A 24,182-nucleotide genomic window follows, 5' to 3' on the forward strand; every position below is an offset into this window, starting at 1 on the left:
GACATGGTATTTCTTTCTGAACAATTGAGTAATGATCTGAGACTAAGGGGCTTAGAAGCATTGCCTTTGTCATGGTCAGACCATTTTCTACTATGGCTTGACTTCCTGGCTCCAATCCTTCCCCGCAGGGAGGCAGAACCAATGAAGATGTTCTGCCCCAGACGCCTGATGGACCCAGAGGGCTTTCAGACAGCACTTGGGGTTTTTCCAGAGGCACTCGTCCACAGTTCGGCGGAGTCTCTTGCGGAGGCCTGGAACAGGGCTGCGGCAGAGGCTCTTGACCGGATTGCGCCTTTGCGACCTCTCCGTGGCGCTAGACCCCGTAGAGCCCCATGGTTCAACGAGGAGCTCCGGGAGTTGAAACGCCAAAAGAGATGTCTAGAGAAGCGATGGAGGAAGAGTAGGTCTGAATCTGATCGAACACTTGTAAGAGCTTTTATTAAGACTTACAAAGTGGTGCTCAAGGCGGCAAGATGCGCGTACCATGCCGCCTTGATTGCATCAGCGGAATCCCGCCCAGCCACTCTGTTTAGGGTGACCCGCTCCCTTCTTAACCAGGGGGGAGTTGGGGAGCCCTTGCAGAGCAGTGCCGAGGATTTTAACACGTTTTTCGCTGATAAAGTCGCTCAGATCCGGGCCGATCTCGACTCCAATTGTAAAACAGAGTCGACTGACAACGAGTCAGTCGAGGTGACTGGGGCACGTACTTGTCCACCTGTCTGGGAAGAGTTTGATCTGGTGACACCTGATGAAGTAGACAAGGCCATTGGAGCTGTGAGTTCCGCCACCTGTTTACTGGATCCGTGTCCCTCCTGGTTGGTCTCGGCCAGCAGGGAGGTGACACGGAGCTGGGCCCAGGAGATTACCAACGCTTCCTTGGGGAGGGGAGTCTTTCCAACACTCTATAAAGAAGCGCTTGTGTGCCCCCTCCTCAAGAAGCCTTCCCTGGACCCAGCCGTATTTAATAACTATTGTCCAGTCTCCAACCTTCCCTTTATGGAGAAGGTTGTTGAGAAGGTGGTGGCACTCCAGCTCCAACGGTCCTTGGAAGAAGCCGATTATCTAGGTCCCCAGCAGTCGGGTTTCAGGCCCGGTTACAGCACGGAAACTGCTTTGGTCGCGTTGATGGATGATCTCTGGCAGGCCCGGGACAGGGGTTTATCCTCTGTCCTGGTGCTCCTTGACCTCTCAGAGGCTTTCGATACCATCGACCATGGTATCTTTCTGCACCGGCTGGAGGGGTTGGGGGTGGGAGGCACTGTTCTCCAGTGGTTCTCCTCCTACCTCTCTGGCCAGTCACAGTCGGTGTTAGTGGGGGGTCAGAGGTCGGCTCCGAGGGCTCTCCCTTGTGGGGTGCCTCAGGGTCGGTCCTCTCCCCCCTGCTATTTAGTATCTACATGAAACCGCTGGGTGAGATCGTCCAAGGACATGGGGTGAGGTATCATCAATATGCTAATGATACCCAGCTTTACATCTCCACCCCATGTCCAGTCAACGAAGTGGTGGAAGTGATGTGCCGGTGCCTGGAGGCTGTTGGGGCCTGGATGGGTGCCAACAGACTCAAACTCAACCTGGATAAGACGGAGTGGCTGTGGGTTTTGCCTCCCAAGGACAATCCCATCTGTCCGTCCATTACCCTGGGGGGGGGAATTATTGACCCCATCAGAGAGGGTCCGCAACTTGGGCATCCTCCTCGATCCACAGCTCACATTAGAGAACCATCTTTCAGCTGTGGCGAGGGGGGCGTTTGCCCAGGTTCGCCTGGTGCACCAGTTGCGGCCCTATCTGGACCGGGACTCATTGCTCACAGTCACTCATGCGCTCATCACCTCGAGGTTCAACTACTGTAATGCTCTCTACATGGGGCTACCTCTGAAAAGTGTTCGGAAACTTCAGATCGTGCAGAATGCAGCTGCGAGAGCAGTCATGGGCTTACCTAGATATGCCCATGTTTCACCATCACTCTGCAGTCTGCATTGGCTGCCGATCAATTTCCGGTCACAATTCAAAGTGTTGGTTATGACCTTTAAAGCCCTTCATGGCACTAGACCAGAATATCTCCGAGACCGCCTCCTGCCGCACGAATCCCAGCGACCGATTAGGTCCCACAGAGTGGGCCTTCTCCGGGTCCCGTCAACTAAACAATGTCAGTTGGCGGGCCCCAGGGGAAGAGCCTTCTCTGTGGCGGCACCGGCTCTCTGGAACCAACTCCCCCCAGAGATTAGAACTGCCCCTACTCTTCCTGCCTTCCGTAAACTCCTTAAAACCCACCTTTGCCGTCAGGCATGGGGGAATTGAAACACCTCCCCCAGGCATGTTCAATTTTATACATGGTATGCTTGTGTGTGTGTCTGTTAGTATATGGGGTTCTTTTAAATCTTTAAATATTTTAAAGTTATTTGGATTATTTATGATTTGTTCTATCTTGTTGTGAGCCGCCCCGAGTCTTCGGAGAGGGGCGGCATACAAATCTAAATAATAAATAAATAAATAAAATCTGTAGGTCAGTGGTTCAAATCTCATCACCGGCTCAAGGTTGACTCAGCCTTCCATCCTTCCAAGGTGGGTAAAATGAGGACCCGGATTGTGGGGGCAATATTCTGGCTCTGTTTAAAAAGTGCTATTGGTAACATGTTATATTGCCCTAGAACAGTGGTAGGCAAAGTTGGCTCTTCTATTATTTGTGCACTTCAACTCCCAGAATTCCTGAGCCTATCATGCTAGCTCAGGAATTCTAGGAGTTGAAAGCCACATGTCATAGAAGAGCCAACTTTGCCTCCCCCTGCCCTAGAAGGATGGATGGATAGATAGATAGATAGATAGATAGATAGATAGATAGATAGATAGATAGATAGATAGATAGATAGATAGATAGATAGATATGGATAAGGGAAATGATATAAGTTTAAGAGTAGCACTGATGTTGGTATGAAGTGAGAGTTTTGAATTGCTCGTCTGTTAACTATAAATGGATTAGAGGTACTCAGGGAAGGATAAGAGGGAGAAAGAGGAAGTAGAAAGGAAGGGGAGACAGATAGGAGGGAAGTAGGTAACAGTGGTAGAGGGAGAAAAAAGGTAGAGGGAAGCGAGGGAGATGGAGGGAGATGGAGTAGCATGAAATATAGAAGGAAAACAGACAGGAGATAAAAGTACAAAAGGTACAAATTTAGGATATTTGTTTATAGCATTTGGACAGAAATATATCATTATGTATGTTTGTTTGTTTGTTTGTTTGTTTGTTTATTTATTTAGTTATTTAGTTAGTTAGTTGGATAGTTAGTTAGTTAGTTAGTTAGTTAGTTAGTTAGTTAGTTAGTTAGTTAGTTAGTTAGTTAGTTAGTTAGTTAGTTAGTTAGTTAGTTAGTTTGTATGCCGCCCCTCTCCATAGACTCGGGGCGGCTAACAACAATAATAAAAACAGCATATAACAAATCTAATATTTAAAATAACTAAAAAACCTTCTTAAAAGCCAAACATACACACAAACATATCATGCATAAATTGTATAGGCCTAGGGGGAAAGTAATATCTCAATTCCCCCATGCCTGACGACAGAGGTGGGTTTTAAAGAGCTTACGAAAGGCGAGGAGGGTGGGGGCAATTCTGATCTCTGGGGGGAGCTGGTTCCAGAGGGCTGGGGCCACCACAGAGAAGGCTCTTCCCCTGGGTCCCGCCAAATGACATTGTTTAGTCGACGGGACCCGGAGAAGGCCAACTCTGTGGGACCTAACTGGTCACTGGGATTCATGCGGCAGAAGGCGGTCCTGGAAATATTCTGGTCCGATGCCATGAAGGGCTTTATAGGTCATAACTAACACTTTGAATTGTGACTGGAAACTGATCAGCAACCAATGCAGACTGCGGAGTGTTGGTGTAACATGGGCATACTTAGGGAAGCCCATGATTGCTCTCGCAGCTGCAATCTGCATGATCTGAAGTTTCCGAACACTTTTCAAAGGTAGCCCCATGTAGAGAGCGCTACAGTAGTCGAGCCTCGAGGTGATGAGGGCATAAGTGACTGTGAGCAGTGACTCCGGGTCCAGATAGGGCCGCAACTGGTGCACCAGGCGAACCTGGGCAAACGCCCCCCTCGCCACAGCTGAAAGATGTTTCTCTAATATGAGCTGTGGATCGAGGAGGACGCCCAAGTTGTGGACCCTCTTTGGGGGTCAATGATTCACATCCCCCCAGGGTGATGGACGGACAGATGGAATTGTCCCTGGGAGGCAAAACCCACAGCCATTCCATCTTATCAGGGTTGAGCTTGAGTCTGTTGACACCCATCCAGACCGCAACAGCCTCCAGGCACCGGCACATCACATCCACTGCTTCGTTGATTGGACATGGGGTGGAGATGTACAACTGGGTATCATCCGCATACTGATGATACCTCACCCCGTGCCCTTGGATGATCTTGCCCAGCGGTTTCATGTAGATATTAAATAGTAGGGGGGAGAGGACAGAACCCTGAGGCACTCCACAAGGGAGAAGCCTAGAGGTCGACCTCTGACCACCCACTAACACCGACTGCAACCGACCGGAGAGGTAGGAGGAGAACCACTGAAGGACAGTGCCTCCCACTCCCAACCCCTCCAGCCGGCACAGAAGGATACCATGGTCGATGGTATCAAAAGCCGCTGAGAGGTCGAGGTTTTGATATTATGGTATAGGTATGGATGTTTATGTAAAGATAGTGAAAAAAATGTTTTAAAAAATCATATATTGCATAGCTCTCTCCTTCCTGCCTAACTTTCTGTATCTCTCCACTATAAGTTGAAACTACAAGAGGGAGGGAGGGAAATAGAGGGGGCGAGAGAGGGAGAGGGAGAGATCTGATGTAATAAGACAATGTAATATGTAGAATAAAACATACACATCATATTAATTTTCCTTAGGAAGATATCTTGGGAGCAGGACTAATCAACTGAAATTAAATGAAGATTAACAAGCCTGTGATTTTGTTTATTTCTTTTTGCAAATTACACTGCTAGACTGCGGTAGGTTTGCAGAATATTTGTGGCATAAAAATCATATCTGCCGAAACCCATGTGCAAGTTTTCTAGGTACAAAGAACGAAGGGCACGCATTCTTTTTTTTGAACAAATGCTTGTGATCCTTTTGAAACAGTCCCTCTAAGGAATTATTGATGGGAGAAGCCTCTGGGGTTCTTTTCTTTTCAGGTAATTATGTTTGCATCATATATATATAGCAGATACAAAGAAGCATGTTCCATGCCAGGAGCCGCTATTGAAATTGTATAAAATGGGAAGTGATATAAGGAAAGCCTGCTGTATTCTCACAGCATTTGCTTCATAAGTCAGCTATAAATGTCAACTCTCCTAAGATCTTTCCAGGTGATACCAAATGCATCATTTTCTTTCAGCCCTATATAAACATCACGGCAAATCAGCACCCACAATCCCAGCTTACCAGATTGGTTTATTGTAGCCTATAAATGCCACCTATTTCATATCACCAGCCAGATGTTAAAGACGGCTTGCATTGTGTTGCCAACTATGCTGTTGTGTTTTTCATTTTCTCATCCATTTTGGCTTGGCCTGTTTTTGCTGAATATAGAAATTCACCAAACATACAGTAGGTTGTTTCTTCTTTTACTTTTTTTCTTTACGCCTTTCTTAAATCCATTCTTAAGCTATAGTTTTGTATACAAGCAGTCCTCATTTAGCAACCACCAGCTCAGTTATTAAGTGAAACAGTCACTAAGTGAAACCACAACTGTATGTATTGTATTACCAGTTATGCTCAGATAACTGATAATCAAAATATTAAAATATTTTAAAATGACAAACTACCGGTAATAATATGTTAAAATATAATTGCAACTTTTCACCCATCCAAGTTAATTTTTCCATTTTGTGTGCTTCTCTTAATTTAGGCATACTTTTTTCTGTACATAAATATATCCTAACATGATTCATCTTACTTCAGCTTTCCTTTACTTTACATACTTGTGAATATCATAAATGCAAGCATTGGTTGCAAAGTAGCTTTTTCATCACTATTGTAACTTGCTAAAGTGGCAGTCACTAAACAAGGACTACTAGGACTGTTACTAGGAGTTTTAAAGAGTGACTTAAAAAAGAAGCACCCATGAATTTATAAAGCTTTGTAAGAACTAAGGTTTCTGCATTTGTTCAGTGACTTATTACTGATTACTAGAAATAGAACAAACAGTGTACAGCAATATGGAGAAAATTGTTTTGGATATCAATAGTTTCATCTTTATTGCTTCCTGATGAAGCTATGCATGTCTGAAACTTTGTACTACTGTGATTCCAGCTTAGACATTATAGTAGCCAGTATAATTATTGAAGAAGACTGAGGCAGTCGGTTCTTTAAATTCTTTTATTCAGCAGGAGAAAGCTCTTTTTAGAAAGTGACTTCAGCTCAGAACGCGACTGACTGAAACAAGGTCAGAAGCGCTCCTTTTATACTTTTACTTTCCCGCTTAAACTCAACTGTCATTGTCCTAGCCAATCAGAACGCTCAATCCACATTCAACTTATTTACATCACTTCAATGCATATTTAACAATTATACCTTTTGTGTGCTTCTCTTAATTCAGGCATACTTTTTTCTGTACATAAATATATCCTAACATGGTTCATTTTTAATCTTTGTCACTGTCTCTCTGTTTTTTGTGTTTATGTCACCACATATAATTTCAGCTTCTCCCTGGCCTACTAAATGTGTGAGATTGTGGTTGCTGTTACAGTTTTCACAATTTAAATAAATATGCAGAATCAACCTATTTCCAAAATGTTAGCAAATTACCCACCATGTCTCACATTGGTCTAGCACATGGCAACTTCAAATATCAACCAGCAAATGTTCTACCCTCCACATAGGCAAAAAGAATCCAAACCTCATATATAAACTGAATAAACAAAATCTCACAGCCAACCCTCACTCAGTAAAAGACCTTGGAATACTAAAATCAAATGATCTAAGTGCCAAAGCCCACTGCAACAATATCGCCAAAAAGGCTTCTAGAGTTGTTAACCTGATCCTACGCAGCTTCTGCTCTGGCAATCTAACGCTACTCACCAGAGCCTACAAAACTTTTGCCAGACCCATCCTTGAATACAGTTCATCTGTCTGGAATCCATACCACATCTCAGACATCAACACCCTTGAAAATGTCCAAAGATACTTCACCAGAAGAGCCCTTCACTCCTCCACTCGAAACAGAATACCCTACGAAAGCAGACTATCAATCCTAGGTCTAGAAAGCTTAGAACTATGTCACCTAAAATACGATCTAAGTATTGCCCACAAGATCATATGCTGCAACGTTCTACCTGTCAATGACTATTTCAGTTTCAATCGCAACAACACAAGAGCACGCAACAGATTCAAACTTAATATTAACCGCTCCAAACTTGACTGTAAAAAATATGACTTCAGCAACCGAGTTGTCGAAGGGTGGAACTCATTACCTGACTCAGTAGCGTCAAACCCTAACCCCAAACATTTTCCCCTTAGACTATCCACGATTGACCTCTCCAGGTTCTTTAGAGGTCAGTAAGGGGCGGGCATAAGTGCACCAGTGTGCCTTCCGTCCCCTGTCCAATTGTCTCTCCTTTATCTCCTTTATCTTTTCTTCCTTTCAAATATGTTCACCTATACTTTTATATCTTTTCTTCTATTCTTTTCTTTACTTATATTATTACATATCTTTCTCTTCAATGTGTATTATGTATTGGACAAAATAAATAAATAAAATAAAATAAATAAATACTGAAAGTTCCAACCTGCTGGACGTTATCCATGAGGGCATTTGTTACTTTCCTCTTAATTTGTTCTAATATGCACCATTTCCCACTTCTCACCGTATTAAACCGCTTTCTCACTTCCTTTTCAACACTGGGAATACTTCCTTTACGAGTGTCAGAATCTCTCCAAGGGGTCAGAGGTTGCCCTGTGAAGGAAATGACAACCTGTGAAATGTGAAAGAACAATTCCTTCCACATGTTTCTATGCTCCAGGAACAGCAAAGTATTGTCAGCCGGCATCACTTTGGGATGGGCCAGGTCTCTGCAAATCGGTTCTGTCAAAATACGTTTTCCATTAACAACTTGCAGAGTTGTGTTAAAGCCTCTTTTTTTTTAACCATTTATCAAGTAGATCTGAACATCACTTACTGAAGGCAAATTCTGCAACTAGATGTCTTCCAAAGAACTTTGACATCAAGAGATCATCAGATTGGAGAATGGGAACATCCAACTGAACTATTTACCTTTTACATCTCTAACAAAAATTCCCCCCCTTTTTTTCCAATGTGACTAAATTGCATTAGGCATTTAGTCTTGGGTTTGAGTTACATGGGAAAGCAACATATAAATCAGGATCACACGGCATGTTTCATATTTTTGTTTGATGTCTTTCTGTTTAATGTTAATATTTCATTTCTTGTTAGCCATATAGAAATTAAACAATTAAACCTACTTAGATATTCCGTAAAATGCATGGAAAAGGCATAGGGATACATAAAGAAACTTACTGATTAGAATAGAGATTCTAGAAATGATTATAGAATCATTATTATAGAAGATGTATCTGTTCTTCCCAGTCCCAAATATCAGACATACTGATGTCCATTAGATTCCAGCAGGGGTGGGTTTCTCCCAGTTCAGACTGTTTTGCCTGAACTTGTATCCTAAGATTTTTATTAGTATTGATTGTTTCATCATTGCTTATTTGACCCCTATGACAATCAAGTGTTGTACCACATGATTCTTGACAAATGTATCTTTTTCTTTTATGTACTCTGAGGGCATCTGCACCAAGACAAATTCCTTGTGTGTCCAATCACACTTGGCCAATAAAATTCCAGTCTATCTATTCTAACGACCCTCTGGTATCACGGACTTGGTTTGGTCGGTGCCATTCCATGGGTGCCTCCATCTTTTTTTTGAATTTTTTAAATTTATTTTTTCTTCTGAGCATGCGCAGAAGCTGAGTTTCTGCACATGTGGTCACCATCTTGTTTTCGGCTTTTTATTTCACTTTATTTCCCCCCTGATTTTTTGGCACTGCTTCCATGCAGCGCGGGAAGAAGCAAACTGGTAACGAGGTAAGTTAGAACTCACCCCTGAATTCCAGACCTAGAAAGCATCCCAAGTCAACTGCTTTTCATTGAGTAAATTATAGGTCTTGAGCTGAAGATACAGTGGTACCTTGTCTTACAAACTTAATTGGTTCTGGGACGAGGTTCTTAAGGTGAAAAGTTTGTAAGACAAAACAATGTTTCCCATAGGAATCAATGGAAAAGCAATTAATACATGCAAGCCCAAAACTCACCCCTTTTGCCAGCCGAAGCGCCCGTTTTTGTGCTGCTGGGATTCCCCAGAGGCTCCCCTCCGTGGGAAAGCCCACCTCCGGACTTCTGTGTTTTTGTGATGCTGCAGGGGAATCCCAGCATCGCAAAAATGAGTGTTTCACTGGCAACAGAAGTCCAGAGGTGGGGTTTCCCAGCGAAGGGAGCATCAGTGAAATCGCAGCATCGCAAAAACACCGAAGTCCTTGAAACCCCACCTCCAGACATCTGTGTTTTTGCAATGCTGCAATTTCACTGAGGCTCCCCTCGCTGGGAAACCCCATCTCTAGACTTCCGTTGCCAGCGAAGCGCCTGTTTTTGCGCTGCTGGGATTCCCCTGCTGGGATTCCCCTGCAGCATCACAAAAACACGGAATCCAGAGGTGGGGTTTCCCATGGAGGGGAGCCTTGGGGAATCCCAGCAGTGCAAAAACAGGTTCTTTGCTGGCAACGGAAGTCCGGAGGCCGGGCATCCCAGCAGCGGTGGTGGGTTTGTAAGGTGAAAACAGTTTGTAAGAAGAGGCAAAAAAATCTTAAACCCTGGATTTGTATCTCGAAAGGTTTGTATGACGAGACGTTTGTAAGATGAGGTATCACTGTACTTGGAATAGTGGCGGTAATAGGTTAGTAATATTGCCATTCTTTCTACCATAGGCCTCGGAAGTCTTTAGGAGTCAGATTCTAAAGGACCATAGTGTATCACTGTGGTCAGTGTGAAATAACTTCAACAGGCAGTAGGCTGGCCCAGAACCAAAATCTGATAAGTTCACCTATGCACTTTATTTTAACACTCTTTTTTATTGTTCTTATTTGTAGTCTTTCTCCAATCCTATATTTCCCTTCTCTCTTTCTCCATGATACCTTATTTTTTCCTTAGGAATTTGGATAGAAAGGGATCCACCACTCCTAGTTGGAAACTGAATTGCTTTCAAAACTCTACATTATGTGATAGTTGCAGTGGTTTTAGGGTTGCATATTGATTACTGCATTCTAAAAGGATCCATATCTGAGTGCAATTCAACTGAATAATGCTCAGAACCAAAGAATTAGCCCATAGAGCACATAAATGAAGGTCTTGATTTGCCTCAAAGGTGCCCTCCTGAAGTCATACCATTGAAATAAACCCCATCAGCCCCAACACAGTGGCCCTGCCTTATTCCTACGTGCAGAATGTATCAAAAGATGTCCTATTTTCTTCATTTATCTCCCTCTGAAGAGTTCTTACAACAGAGAGGTTGTCTCTATAAACATGTCACATCCACCATAATGAGGTACATTTCATTAATGTTATATTGACCTGTTCATGTCTCTGCTAATTTATTAAACAAAATGAGTTTCTGGATTAACACCGACTGACAAATGACATTAAACTAGCCCATTGAGTTTCTCTTGATTCTCTCTCTTTTTTAAAAAAAAGTTATTGTGTCTGCTTACAATTTAATTGGATAAAATAGTTTTTAGGTTTCAACAGGAAGGAACAAAGTAGTGATGCATCTGACAGTTTTGTGACTTATGTCACAACAAGTAGATCATTCTACCAAATGGTACCAAAATATGAACTCCAAAGTGCCAGGACTTTCAAACATATTTAAAATGGATTGTTCAAATGTTACTCCTCCCCTCCTTCCACTGAAACATATGACAATACTTTTCTGTAGTAAATTCCTCCAATCACATGGGAACTCATGGGAGCATGGCTAAGCTGCTGATGTCTTTCACAACAAAACATTTGCTACTAGGGACAGGTTTGAAGGCCTCTAAGAAGAAAGATTTCCTTCAGAATTCATAGCATCTTGATAAGAGCTATGCTTCATAAGAACTACTACCTTAATAGGACTGTTGTTTTTACATGGATGATTGGTTGTATTTGTCTTTAAATATGTTGTGGTTAACTCTGCCCCAGCTCCTGCCCCAAGGACTGTGGATGTGGGGGAGACATCCACATGCTGCAGGCCTGTTTTGTCCCCCCCCCGGTGGAATCTGATGATGAAGGCTCCTCTGACCAAGAAGACATGAGTGACAGGGAGGAGGAGAGTGTGGCAGACAGCACAGAAGGAGATCAATTATCTAGCTCCTCCTTGGATTCAGAACAAGAGTTAATGACACAGCCACGCATGCGGAGAACGATGCATAGGCAGCAACAACTGAGAGATTATTATCAAAGAAAATGAGGCCACCTGTGGTTGGGTGGGGCTGTGGTAATTAGTGAGGCTGCTATAAATAGCAGCCTGTGGGTTTGGCCATTGTGGAGGATTATCTGATCATTGTGTTTCATGCCTGCTTTACTGACTTTGACTTTTTGTGTGCTGATTTTTTCCCCCGCTTTGAAACTAAACCAGAGAAAAGTGTGTTTCACTTTGTGAAAGAAGAAGGACTGTGAATTGCCTCACAGCTGCAAGCTAAGTATCTCAGAACTGATAAGGGACTTGTACAAATTACCAGTTTGTTTGTAGACGAGTGCTCTTTGCTACATAAAAAGAGGGCTTAGTTTAAGTGAATTTTCATTATAAAGAACATTGTTTTGAATTTTCAAATGTGTGTGTGTCTGAAATTTGTACCTGTGAATTTTCGGGAGGAGTCTGCCAGAAAGCCCAACAGAACAAAATAGGATAACTGAAAACAAGCTGCTTTTGGGAGGCGGGAGGTCATATACATTCAGTGTTAAGATTTGCTTTGGGATTTTATTTCAAAGGAGAAAAAATGAAACATGGGTAAAGCTCTTATTATTTAGTTAATAGCTGGCCAAAGAGTGGGTAAGTGCCTTGTCTTTCATCACACAATCATCAGCAGTGCCTGTGATATTCCATGTGTTATAGCATTAGAGTAGTGTAATGTTTTGGAGATAAAGAATGTAGATCAGTAGAAGGATTCATGTTTCTGCATATAGAAATTTACACCATGTTCAAGCAGCACATAGCAGGTAATTCATATTTTCTAGCCCATCATCATCTAGTAGACCCCATACCCAGGTATGTGAGTCTCTGCTTGATTAACGTTGCCTTCAATTGTAATCAATTCTTATCAGTGATTTCTGACAGTCTCAAAATAGGTGAACAGTGCAGTCAGGCGGTAGGGAAAGCAAGTAGGATGCTTGGCTGCATAGCTAGGGGTATAACAAGCAGGAAGAGGGAGATTATGATCCCGCTATATAGAGTGCTGGTGAGACCACATTTGGAATACTGTGTTCAGTTCTGGAGACCTCACCTACAAAAAGATATTGACAAAATTGAACGGGTCCAAAGACGGGCTACAAGAATGGTGGAAGGTCTTAAGCATAAAGCGTATCAGGAAAGACTTAATGAACTCAATCGGTATAGTCTGGAGGACAGAAGGAAAAGGGGGGACATGATAGAAACATTTAAATATGTTAAAGGGTTAAATAAAGTCCAGGAGGGAAGTGTTTTTAATAGGAAAGTGAACCCAAGAACAAGGGGACACAATCTGAAGTTAGTTGGGGGAAAGATCAAAAGCAACATGAGAAAATATTATTTTACTGAAAGAGTAGTAGATCCTTGGAACAAACTTCCAGCAGACCTGGTTGATAAATCCACAGTAACTGAATTTAAACATGCCTGGGATAAACATATATCCATCCTAAGATAAAATACAGAAAATAGTATAAGGGCAGACTAGATGAATCATGAGGTGTTTTTCTGCCATCAGTCTTCTATGTTTCTATGTATCAGAAGTCAATCCAGTAAATGGTACCTATAATACCTTGTACTCTGTAAGTTATCTTTGTTCTGTGGTTCTTTCTCACAATCTAGGCTTCAGAGTCATACTTGACCAGTAGAAAAAACTATTGTCTTAATTATTCTGAACTTTGGTGCACTGCTTTCCCCCCCTATATTTTTAATCTTCTCTTTACTTTTCTATCCATTTGAATCTTCGACCAAGAAAATAAAGCTGTCTACTACTTTTACTATCAGATGTAGATTAACTAGGATTTTTTTGTGGATATTATCTTGCCTTTATAATAACTGACATTTTTTCACTTTGCTTTTATAGATTCTTAATAATATCTTCTACATCTTCTTTCATTTCAGCTTCCACAGTAGTATTATCTGCATATCTCTCTCTTAGTGTTTCTACCTCTGATTGTCATCTCTTGCAATCATGCCATTCTTCAAATATTTTCTGTGGACCAGTTAATCAAATGAGAGACTATATGCAACCAGACTGGCACTATGGGTGATGCCATTCAGCATTGTCTGGGGTTCACAGATTCCACACCCTGGAATTAATGACTATATGGAATAGTAAAGCTCTTGGGAAATGAGTGATAGAATTTGTCTTCCAATCAGAAACTTTAGATCCTCACTCATTCTGGCTGAGAATTCTGGGCATGGAAATGCACACATCTTAAAGTTGCCAAGGTTGGAAGTAACTTAGATTTAAAACTGTGCTTTCAAGCTATAGTTTGTGCAATCCCATATACTGATTAGTCTCTCATTATTAGAGTGTTTCAATGAGTCTTCTTAAGGCGCAGACCTCATTGTCATTTAGGTTTGTCTATTTTCTGGCTTGCATTTCAACATTAGCGTCACTTTAGCACAATTTTATGTTGTGTCCCAACCGAATAAATAGAGTATTTCTACAATCTATCAGTTTGCTGCAGATCATAAATGTATTTGTTCTGTTGGAAACAAGAAGCTGTAAGGTTTACCACGTGTTTCCTAGTTCCCTAAGGTTTGCTCCTTTAATTGTAAATAGCCAGAAAGTCATCAAGCTAGCGTTTAATAAACTTTTAATTTGAAATGGATTACCACATGTTGTGTTTGTTTGCCCATTATTAAATCTCTTAGCAACATATCACCAGCAGAAACAGCATACTGTAGCATTGAACTGATATATATTAGAAAACAAACCCACAGGGGATATTAACAGCTAATAATATCTTTAAAGAAAGCTCCAAGTAAATAAATAAATACAAATGATACAGAGAATTATTCTTAAGGATATCTGTTTTCAAACTGGGGGATGTAGAGTTTCAATTATTCAACTGTATATCCAGTAGGTTTATTTAAAAAGAAACTAGAAATATGAGCATATTCATTTAACAGGTCATAACTCATTTATGATTCTTTGTATCTGCTCCTGTCTATTAATATGGTACAGTGAATATATGCACTATTTGTGTATATATTTTCAGGGAGGTATCATATTTGAATCAAGTATCTACAACAATACATCACTTACATTAAGTCTACAGAGAATGAAGAGTGGGACGTATACTGTCCTACTTCTGTGGTTCCTAATACATTGTTTGGCATATTTAGCATCTTGATAGTTTAGAATGATGTATCAATTGCAATTGAGACCTTTGAATTATGGTGCTGGAGAAGACTGCTCCAAGTTCCTTGGTCTGCAAGGTGATCAAGCTGATCAGTCCTAGATCAACCATGATCGCTCTTTAGAAGGCCACATCCTCAAGATAGAATTCAAATACTTTGGCCATCTAATGAGAAGAAAAGACTCAATGGAAAAGAGTGTAATCCTGGGAATGATTGAAGGCAAAAGAAGAAGGAGACTGCAGAGAATGAGGTGGCTGGATGAACTCACTGAAACAATTGGCATGAGCTTAAATGGACTCCAGGGGATGGCAGAGGATAGGAAGGCCTGAAAGAAAATTGTCCATTAGGTCATGATGGGTCGGACATGACTATGCAACTAACTACAAATCAATTGTAAGCTTATAGATCTTATAAAAGCATCTCATAATCATTATTATCATTTTAAGTTTCTCCTGTGAGGTTGAAATGGCATTTCAGGATCCTTAAGACATTTTAAATTTTGTGGAGACATCTGGGAGGATATAGCTAATATCAAAAACTTCTCCCTGCTCCTTGGAGTTTCAGAGGTCAGATCTTTTTTTCCAGTGTCAGGGATGTACAGGGAAAATACTTTGGATTTGCTAGTTCCAAACCATCACCTGGACAAATGTTTAACGTAAGAATACCCTGGCATTGATACAATTTCTCTCTCCAAATAAGAGAGAGTTTTCCTGGCTCATATGAGCAAGACTTTAGATTTCAAAAGGTTTATTGCTTTCATAAATGATTAAAACAACAAATTGCTTCCGTAACTGCATTCTTCCAGATGTGTTAAGGCAACAACACTCATAAACGTGGCATATAGGTAGAATAAGGCTGGAAAGACGACTGTACAATAAGATGCCGAATAATTTTTTTTAATTTAATGAATGTAAGCCAAAGAATATATTAAACAATATCAAGGTAGATGGAATTTTTTTATTCTGTCATTTCACAACCTACCTATGATTTCCTTTGAAATCCCATCCTTCTCAGCGGTACTTGAATATTGAAGAATTTTTGCAGGCGGCTGAAGGCCCACTTCATATTTATACTGTTCATTTGAATACCACGGAAGCTTAATTATCTGATAAGAGAAAACATTTTTATATGAATAGGTCAGCCATATGCAAAATTATTCTGCTAATATTCTCAAAGGTTCAATCAAAAGGGTAAATCTAGGATTCTTTGGGAACACCCACCACATGGGTCCACCAGTTATTAGCTATTTCTTAATTCCTGTAATTCTTGTCCTAAGTGTTCTCAGTGTGCAGTACAATAATTTTAAAAACACAACTGTCTATCAATTTGCGAATCCAAGGAGTCAATTATTCCCCACAGCCCTAATCCTCAATGGGCCCTCTAAGCTGACTTTGAAGTTCAGATATGAAAGTAAATTTTAAGTCATACAGTTTTAAACATTACTTTATAGCTAAATATAGCCAATTCATATTTTTAACACTTTAGCTTATCAACAAAATTCCAGTCTCTTCTATAAAGGTAGAGAGAAATCTAGTGTTAAGACATATCAATCTCTTTCTTTGTTGCCATCATGCAGCGGTGGGCTACATAAGTGCACTAGCCTGCCTTTCGTCCCCTGTCCAATTGTCTCTCCTTGTCTCATATATCATATATCTTTTCTTCCGTCATATATCTTCTCCTCTATTTTTATATCTTCTCTTTATATATAATACTTCATGTCTATTCTCTTCAATATGTATTGTGTACTGGAATAAATTAAAAATTAAAAATTAAAAATTAAAAATTAAAAATTAAAAATAAATAAATAAATAAATAAATAAATAAATAAATAATAAATAATAAATAATAAATAATAAATAATAAATAATAAATAATAAATAATAAATAATAAATAATAAATAATAAATAATAAATAATAAATAATAAATAAATAATAAATAAATAAATAATAAATAAATAAATAAATAATAAATAAATAAATAAATAAATAAATAAATAAATAAATAAATAAATAAATAAATAAATAAATAATACTAGCTGGAATGCTAAATTGAACTCGTAAGTGCTTGTGGGGCCAGCTCAATTTTGCTTCTGCACCTGTGGAAGTAGCAAAAATTGTGCCCCTGTTTTGTCAAGGTTTTTTTGCTTCCATGCATGCCGAAACACAGGCGCAGCTGCAGCTCCGTGCATGATTTTGCTACCTCCACAAGTGCAGAAGCAGAATCACGCTGGTCACACAAGCATTCACAAGCCACAGCGGCAAGCCCAATTACAAATACAAGTACAAATCATGGAATACATATGAATAATAATAATAATAGTGTTTCTGCAAAACTCCGTGGCCTGCACTGGCTGCCGATCGGTTTCCATTCACAATTCAAAGTTTTGGTAATGACCTTTAAAGCCCTACATGGCATTGGGCCAGACTACATCTGGAACCGCCTTCTACCGCACGAATCCCAGCGGCCGATAAGGTCCCACAGAGTTGGCCTTCTCTGGGTCCCGTCGACCAAACAATGTCGTTTGACGGGCCCCAGGGGAAGAGCCTTCTCTGTGGCGGCCCCGGCCCTCTGGAATCAACTCCCCCCAGAGATTAGAACGGCCCCCACCCTCCTTGTCTTTCGCAAATTACTCAAGACCCACCTTTATGGCCAAGCACGGGGGAGTTAAGATATTCTTTTCCCCTAGGCCATTACAAGTTATGCATGGTATGTTTGTGTGTATGTTTGGTTTTACTATAAGGGTTTTTAGTTGTTTTATTAATTGGATTGTTACATGCTGTTTTTTTATCATTGTTGTTAGCCGCCCCGAGTCCGCGGAGAGGGGCGGCATACAAATCCAATAAATAATAAAATAATAATAATAATAATAAATCCAGAATATCATAAAGATGACTGTATTTTGGAGTATCCATAGAGACTTATAATGTCATACTTTCTAAACAACAAATGAATGGTCCTATTGAGCTTTAAATTAAAATGCTTTATTATCACAATGTAAATCATTAGCAAAAAAATCATGAACAATATATTAAATTAACCTTAAAGATATTATACCTACCTGAAAATAAAGATTGCATAGCCAGTGATCCAAATCAGAAGAAATCAACTTTTCAATTTTTTGGAATCTATCAATTCTTGAATCATAATGACCTCTGAGAAGAGGACACTTGAACTTCCCATCCACAATGTCCAAATTATTATTACTTAAGGGAAAAACTCCCCAGCCCACAACTCTGTCAGACGTTCCTTGAAGAAGAAACAGCTCAAAGAGAAGTATCTCTCCAGGCTTCCCATTCTTTCTAACTGGAACATCCTAAGAGAACAAGGGAAAATAGTTAACCAGCATCATTTCAAAAAGGTTTAACTAACACTATTTGTTTTTTTGTTTATATTTGATTGATTTGATTGATTTGATTGATTTGATTGATTTGATTGATTTGATTGATTTGATTGATTTGATTGATTTGATTGATTTGATTGATTTGATTGATTTGATTGATTTGATTGATTTGATTGATTTGATTGATTTGATTGGTTTGATTGGTTTGATTGGTTTGATTGATTTGATTGATTTGATTGATTTGATTGATTTGATTGATTTGATTGATTTGATTGATTTGATTGGTTTGATTGGTTTGATTGGTTTGATTGATTTGATTGATTTGATTGATTTGATTGATTTGATTGATTTGATTGATTTGATTGATTTGATTGATTTGATTGATTTGATTGATTTGATTGGTTTGATTGGTTTGATTGGTTTGACTGGTTTGACTGGTTTGACTGATTTGACTGATTTGACTGATTTGACTGATTTGATTGATTTGATTGATTTGATTGCTGCCCCTCTCCTTAGACTCATAGCCAATTACATGAATCATAATATTAATCTTGAGATAAATGCTGAATATTTTAAAAAGATATATATTCTTACAACCCATGTCCTTTCAAAATTATAATTTACAGCATTCTAATTTTATTTGCAATTATGTATTTCTTTAACACCAAATTATCTGTATAGTTCAAATATTACTACAAACAATAAATCAAATAATGTTTTATTTTCAATAACAATAAATAAATAAATAAATACTAATTCTCATATTATTTGCCTTACATTCTTGGTTCATAGACATGAGATATTGTTCCAGTTGTTGTTGTCCCATCATTTCTGTCCGTTTAACTTATCATATTGCATGAATCAAACTTCAACATAGATTTTTTTTTAAAAGGCACCAAGCAGAAATAAAATTACTGTATTTTATTGGAGTAGAACAAATTAAAATTATATTAAAATTACGTGTTTTTTTAAAAAGCAGAAACTTGCAAGTGTGAATGTGCCAACCTTCCTCTTGCTTTTATCTATATGAGAATTGGAGGGGAAAGGCTCTCTGAGACATTTTGGCAAATTACTTTCTTGGCCCTAGCTCAAATTTTGTTTATCTAATCGCTATCTTGGGAGCATGTCTTCTTCTTATCCTTCAAGGCCACCCTTCAAGGTCTTCTTTACTATATCAGATTATCATTAAACCATAATGTTTTTTTATTTTGGGGGGAGCATATGTGAACATAGGAAATGTGTTTTGTTAACCCAACCAAATTGTATAAAAAGCAAGGGAGTTGTATGAATGAAGCTTTCTATACCGAGAAGCCCACCATAAACCTCCATTAAAATGATCCCTTCTTTTAAACGTAATACTATAAAATAAGCTATTTTTGACATTTCTCCTTTCCAAAGAGAACCATGAATCACCTACAACAAAAGTAAAGAACATAGCAAAAAAAAAAAAAGTAGTGGGGTGAACAAAACAAGAAAGGAGAGAATTAGGAATCAGTTTAATCCTCCTTGGGATCATAGACCAAAAAATAGATAAAAATAAATATTATTTATTAATACAGATATTGACTGCAACTAGGATGGCAATTGCCCAACAATGGAAACAACCCAAACCTCCAGATGACGATTTGATACTAAAAAAAATTCTAGATTGTGCAGAATCAGACGTATTAACACTCAAATTAAAAAACAAAGAAGAATCCGACTATTATAAAACTTGGAAATACTTCTATAATTGGTTTAAGAGAAGAAACAAAAACTTAAATTGAAATACAACAATAATAATACTTTATATCCTTTTTATTTGATATGACAAATCACAAAAGATCTATATACAGTAATTTTAGGGAAGATTTGTATGAAGTTAAATAAATTAAATATGAATGAATGAAGGTGGTTAAGAAAATAAAAATGATTTTAAAAAAATAGGGACAACCTAAAAGAGAAAATGGTAGATACTGATGTTATGATATACTTCACCAGAAGATAATTTAAAACTATATAATGATTTATAACTTACCCCCGCAAGGGAATTTAAGTATAAATATTATATATTACGTTATATGTTAATTGTTATTGTCATTATTGTTTAGAGTACTTAAATAAGTAATTAATCAATTATTAGAATTATTCTATTTTTTTGTTTGTCTGTTAGTATGTGTTAATTTGGCATTGTTTCAACTCATGATTTATATCATTTATTTTATTTGTGTAAATGTGTATATATGTAATAAAAAATTTATTTAAAAAAAAGGAATCAGTTTAATCCTTCAGATTCAGAAGGATTAAGAGGAGACATGCATAGGTTCAGGTGGAGTCAGCTGATTGGAAGGTTGAACTAAGCAAGTTTCCAAGCTTAGCAGTATATGATATATTGATGAATGCAATGGTAGTTAAGCTATCTAGTGCCTTGGTCACGCAGTGGTTAGAGTGCAGTACAGTATTCCTTCGCTACTTCATGGTTCATCTTTCATGGATTTGCCATTTCACAAGTTTTCAAAGGGGGCTTAAATCCATTAAAAATTTTAAATCCATTAAAATTCATAAAATTCTTCTGCAGTACTACTTGTACTCTATTAAAGAAACTGGTAGGATATCACATGTAGTTCCAGCTGAGAAACATTATATAATGACTGTTTAATGCAAAGGGTGGGTTTTAAAAGTCCAAATACTCGTTAAATACATAAAAAAAATCTTTCCTCTACTTCACGGGAATTCATTTTTCACAGGTGGTCTTGGAACGCATCCCTCGTGAAAAATGAGGGATCACTGTACGACAAGCTGCTTCTCCTGACTGCTGGCTGTAGTTCACCAGTTCAAATTTCACCAAGCTCAAGGTTGACTCAGCCTTCCACCCTTCTGAGGTGTGTAAAATGAGGACCCAAATTGTTGGGGGTGATATACTGACTCTGTAACCACTTATAGAATGCTGTAAATTGTGTGATTCATCAAATTGGTAGTAACAGTTACCTCTTTATATACAGGAATATGAAACATAAGGAAAGATGGGGAGGGAGGGAGAAGAATGGGGGGAGGTGGGATCTGTTATGATTAATCAAGTAATAGATCCCACCGCCTCCCACTCTGTCCCCACCCTTCTCATGTGTCCTTAAGTTATAATGCTTGATTTCAACTATGTTTTAATTGTATATGTATAGACATATTTTATAAGTCGCCCAGAGTTATCTTTTGGTAAGATGGGCAGCAAAAATATTTTATAAATAAATCAAATAGATAAATACAACTTGACTGCTCTTTGTGGTAATCATTGTTCAATTTCTGCCTGCCGAGTTTTTTATCTGTATTCCTTTTTGCACTACTTGGATGAACTTTGGACTTGATAGCTTGGTCTCTTCCAACCTTGTGCTTGCCCTCTTAGGAATATCTAAAAGTAACTTTTCTGTTTTATTCTTTATGCAAAGTATCTCAGCAAACATTGTTCCCACCGAAGGAGAGTCTTAACTGAAATTTTTAACTTCTGCCCCTAAAGTTCAGTTGTTCCAACTATATGTCATAATTTATTAGCTTCAAACAGAACCAAACATAAGCTTGAAATGTTAGTTTTGTGCCTTTAATAATTTTAAAACCTTAAGTAATAGTAACATTAATCTTTATTGTATATATTTATTTTTTATTTATTTATTTATTTATTCCTTGTGCAATATACAATACATATGGAAGAGAATAGACATTAAGTAATATATATAATGATAGAAAGTAAAAAGAGGAGAAGTAGATGGGAGGGAGAGAATATATATGATATAAGAGATAAGGAGAGAATATATATGATATATATATATATATATATATATATATATATATATATATATATATATATATATATATGATAGATAGCTAGATAGCTAGATAGATAGCTAGCTAGCTAGCTAGATAGATAGATAGATAGATAGATAGATAGATAGATAGATAGATAGATAGATAGATAGATAGATAAGGAGAGAATATATATGATATATGAGATAAGGAAAGACAATTGGACAGGGGACGATAGGCACATCAGTGCACTTATGTACGCCCCTTACTGGCCTCTTAGGAACCTGGAGAGGTCAATCATGGAGAGTCTAAGGGAGACATGTTGGGGGTTGGGAGTTGACACTATTGAGTCCGGTAATGAGTTCCACGCTTCGACAACTCGATTGTTAAAGTCATATTTTTTACAGTCAAGTTTGGAGCGATTAATATTAAGTTTGAATCTGTTGTGTGCTCTTGTGTTGTTGCGGTTGAAGCTGAAGTAGTCGTTGACCGGAAGGACGTTGCAGCATATGATCTTGTGGGCAATACTTAAATCGTGTTTTAGGCGTCGCATTTCTAAGCTTTCAAGACGCAGGATAGATAGTCTATTTTCGTAGGGTATTCTGTTTCGAGTGGAGGAGTGAAGGGCTCTTCTGGTGAAGTATCTTTGGACGTTTTCGATGTTTTAGCTTTGTTGTATGCTATTCAGAGTCATCCCTTGGCCATTTACAGTAAATATGAGTAAATAGATGGTAAATAAATGTTACTCCACTTCAGAATTTATGACTGCAATAAGTACCTTGTCTGAAAAAGGTGGCTGTGTATTCATGAATGGAGCCATTGGAAATAAAATATCTATCAGAGATCCATTCTTTTGCTTTTGGTTGACATGTCTTTGCTAATAAATGTTATCCCACTGGTGTAATTTTACTTGCATCTTTTTCATTTTGGAAACTGTTCCAAATTCTTTCTATAGAATTCATGTGGAATTCTTAAATATCTGCCCACTTTACAGAAATGATTGTGTTTAAAATGAAACGAAAGCATCTACTGACAATGGCATAACCCTGCTACAATTGCCATTATACCACTGATAGTATGAGAATCATTTCAGCTAGATTTGCATTTTTATAGGAAATAACATATGTGGGGGTTTATAAATATTAACGAACAATTAAGAGTGAAATGACCTCCTCTTCCCCATTTACTTCCTTGAGTCTTTGATGTGTACAGAACAAGCTCCATTTAAAATTAAAGGGATATTTTTTTTCATTGAATTCACTGGAGATAAATTGCTGCATGTTTGCTTGTCCAGAAAGTGGGTATTTCAGATCAGAGGCATTTATTTATTTACATCTATGGAAGCTAGATATTATACGCAGGAACCGTTTACAGTAGTCCCTCGCTATATCGCGCTTCACCTACTGCGGCTTCACTTCATCGCGGGTTTTGAAGTCAGCGTTGGCACATGCTCAGAGAGAAGCTTCATTTGAATCATTTCACCACACAAACAAGTGCTAGAATAATTCCAGCGGGACTCCCGAATGATGAGCAGGGCGGGGACTGAGCTCCGGCGGAGGCCCATCCCCTTGTTCAACCCGCCTTGCCAGTACCGAGAAGGCAGTCTTTGGAGGCGCGCTTAGTGGTTGGTGGCGGTGTGCTTGGGGTTGTAGAAAGAGCTCCCGGCAGCGAGCGAACGAGCGAGCGCGAGCAAAGAAAGGAACACGACACGGCGGGAATTTCCAGACTGGGCTCGAGGGTGGAAGAGGAAGTGCTGGGCGGGTGGAGGGGGGGGGAAAGAAAAGAGAGAGAGAGAAAAAAAGAACCAGCCGGGGCAGCTCACCAGGGACTTTCCAGCCAGGGCAAGGCAAAAAAGACAACGTTTGGCTGAACTGCTGCAAAGAACAGCAGTGGGTCGGGAATGCTCGGGGGCCATAATTCTTTTGCCCCCCTCCCCTTCTTTTCCTCAGGCGCAGAGTAAGTAGTAGTGGTGGGGAAAGGTTAGCCGTTGCTTGCCTCCAGGCATCCGGAGTTGGTGGGAAGGAGGATAAATTCCCCATCGTGGATTTCACCTATCGCGGCCGGGTCTGGAACATAACACCCGCGATAGGTGAGGTCTTACTGTACTCACTTTTGAGTCAGAAAAGTTACTGTTGCTGCCATTTTCAACTTACAAAGAACCCAGAGTACTGTGGTTTTTTTATCTCATAAAATCTTATAGTTGCAAATGTAATTTAACTTATATGCAATTTTGTACACACTTTTGCAAAGCACTGTAAAGTTTGGCAAAGTGGGGAGATTCACAAATAGCCATGTTCTGGTTTCTGTATAGGTTTTAGGGCACATAAGTTTGCTACGTCAGCCTCAAAGTGATAACAATTGTTCTTCCCATCCATACACAAAAATTACACACTGTATTATGCTTGCTAAGAATGGGACACAGTACACAGAACTGCT

General features: G+C 39.1%; 1 pseudogene; it reads right to left on the reverse strand.

Annotated features, from left to right (window-relative positions):
- LOC139165454 (uncharacterized) overlaps window positions 1–24,182 on the reverse strand; it is a 186,195-nt pseudogene that overhangs the window by 17,735 nt on the left and 144,278 nt on the right.

This window comes from Erythrolamprus reginae, chromosome 3 (genome assembly GCF_031021105.1).
Source record: "Erythrolamprus reginae isolate rEryReg1 chromosome 3, rEryReg1.hap1, whole genome shotgun sequence".
In the NCBI taxonomy this organism is placed as follows: domain Eukaryota; kingdom Metazoa; phylum Chordata; class Lepidosauria; order Squamata; family Dipsadidae; genus Erythrolamprus; species Erythrolamprus reginae.